Below are 2,901 nucleotides of genomic sequence, written 5' to 3'. Positions count from 1 at the left end.
AATATAGTAAATTGGTACCCACAGAGTGGGGTGCTGCTCTAAAGGTAGCCAAAAATGTGGAAGTGACTTTGGAACTGAGTAACAGGCAGAGGTTGGAACAGTTTGGAGGGCTCAGAAGAAAACAAGAAAATGTGAGAAAGTTTGCAACTTCCTAGAGACTTGTTGAATGGCTTTAACCAAAATGCTGATAATGATATGGACAATGAAATCCAGGCTGATGTGATCTCAGATGGAGATGAGGAACTTGTTGGGAGCTGGATTAAAGATGACTCTTGCTATGTTTTAGCAAAAAGACTGGCAGCATTTTGCCCCTGCCCTAGAAATTTGTGGAACTTTGAACTTGAGAGAGATGATTTAGGGTATCAGACAGAAGAAATTTCTAAGCAGCAAAGCATTCAAGCAGTGACTTGGGTGCAGTTAAAAGCACTCAGTTTTAAAAAAGAAACAGCATAAAAGTTCAGAAAATTTGTAGTCTGATGATGCAATAGAAAAGAAAAACCCATTTTCTAAGGAGAAATTCAAGCTGGCTGCAGAAATTTGCATAAGTAACAAGGAGCCAAATGTTAATCACCAAGACGATGGGGAAAATGTCTCCACAGCATGTCAGAGACCTTTGTAGCAGCCCCTCCCATCACAGGCCTGGAGGCCTAGGAGGGAAAATGATTTTGTGGGCTGAGCCCAGCACCCCCCTGGTGTGTGCAGCCTAGGGACTTGGTGCCCTGCATCCCAGCCACTCTAGCCATGGCTAAAAGGGGCCAAGGTACAGCTCAGGCCACGGCTTCAGAGGATGCAAGCCCCAAGCCTTGGTGGCTTCCATGTGGTGTTGAGCCTACCAGTACAGAGAAGTCAAGAATTGAGGTTCAGGAACCTTTGCCAAGATTTCAGAGGATGTACAGAAATGCCTGGATGTCCAGGCTGAAGTTTGCTGCAGGGGAGAAGCCCTCATGCGAAACCTCTGCTAGGGAAGTTTGGAAGGGAAATTTGGGGTTGAAGCCCCAACACAGAGTCTCCACTGGGGCATTGCCTAGTGGAGCTGTGAGGAAAGGGCCACTGTCCTCCAGACCGAAGAATGGTCGATCCACTGACAGCTTGCACCGTGCTTCTGGAAAAGTTTCAGACACTCAATGCCAGCTAATGAAAGCAGCTGGGAAGGAGGATGTACCCTGCAAAGCCACAGGGGCAGAGCTGCCCAAGACCCTGGGAACCCACCTCTTGCATCAGTGTGACCTTAATGTGAGACACAGAGTCAAAGTAGACCATTTTGGAGCTTTAAGATTTGACTGCCTTGTTGGATTTTGGACTTGCATAGGGTCTGTAGCCCCTTTGTTTTGGCCAATTTCTCCCATTTTAAATTGGTGTATTTACCCAATGCCTGTATCCCCATTGTATCTAGGAAGTAACTGACTTGCTTTTGATTTTACAGGCTCATAGGCAGAAGGGACTTGCCTTATCTCAGATGAGACTTTGGACTATGGATTTTGAGTTAATGCTGAAATGAGTTAAGACTTTGAGGGTCTGTCGGGAAGCCATGGTTGCTTTTGAAATGTGAGGACATCAGATTCAGGAGGGGCCAAGGGCAAAATGATATGATTTGGCTGTGTCTCCACCCAAATTTCACCTTGAATTGTAATAAAACCCAGGTGGAGATAATTGAGTAATGCCCCATACAATTCTCATGGTAGTAAATAAGTCTCATGCAAGATGATGGTTTTATAAAGGGCAGTTCCCCTGCACATACACTCTTGCCTCCACCATGTAAGATGTGCCTTTGCTCCTCATTTGCCTCCTGCCATGGTTGTGAGGCCTCTCCAGCCATGTGGAACTGTGAGTCCATTAAACCTCTTTCCTTTATAAATTACTCAGTCCTGGGTATGTCTTTATTAGCAGCATGAAAACAAATATAGTTGCCTAGGACACAGTTCATGCCCAAAGAAAAACTTAAAAAATATTTTCCTTGTTACTCTTCTGTGGTAGGCAGAATAATGGCTCCTACAGAGGTCCATGTTCTAATTTCCAAAACCTGTCATGGCGAAAAGGGACTTTACAGATGTGATTAAATCAAGGACCTTGAGGTAGGGAGATAATCTGGATTATCCAGGGGGATCCGATGTAGTTGCAAGGGTCCTTATTAAGAGGAAGGAAGGAGGGTCAGAGTCAGAAAAATTCTGCGTAATGACAAAGAGGAGAGAAGCAGAATCAGAGAGAGAAGATACTATGTGAGTTACTTAGAAGATGAAGGAAGATGTTATGAGCCCAAAGATGCAGGTGGCTTCTAGAAAAGGCAAACAAATAGCACCCCTTCTATATCCTTTCTATTTACACCTTGATTTTAGCCCCTTAAGACTCAGTTTTGGATTTCTGACCACCAGAACTGTAAGATAAAAATCTCTGTTGCTTTAAACCACCAGATTTGTGGTGATGTGTTACATTAGCAATAGAAAACTGACCTACACCTTCCTATCCATGTTCTAGAACTTCTAGGGTAATTTCTCAATTCTTTACCTTTAGGTGTCTCCTCTGCCTGTGAGACCATTACCAATGGAAAAGGATTTTCCATTGCTTTTTAGGTCAGAGAAAGAGAGAGAGAGAGAGAGAGAAGGAAGAAAAGAGCAAGAAAAAGAGGAAGCAAGCCAGGTAGAGTGGTGAATGCTGTAATGCAAACGTAACATGAATGTGAGACAAATGTCCCGGGGTTGGGGCATGGGGGAAGGCGTACTGGAGAAGCTTTAGTGCTGCTAGTCAGAAAGATGAATTTTGGTACAAATAGCGACTCCAGTGTTAAGGGTAATCAAGTCTTAAGTTGTATAAATAATATCCAACATTGCTTTAATAAAAGAACAAGGGAAATAAAATACCTGTGTTCTTATCCTTCTGGGAAAAATGATGGTAGAAAGAACCATT

The sequence above is a fragment of the Hylobates moloch genome, unplaced genomic scaffold, assembly GCF_009828535.3.
Source record: "Hylobates moloch isolate HMO894 unplaced genomic scaffold, HMol_V3 SCAFFOLD_14, whole genome shotgun sequence".
NCBI classification, from domain to species: Eukaryota; Metazoa; Chordata; class Mammalia; order Primates; family Hylobatidae; genus Hylobates; species Hylobates moloch.
The sequence above is the reverse complement of the archived record's forward strand: the minus strand, read 5'-3'. Positions refer to the sequence as shown.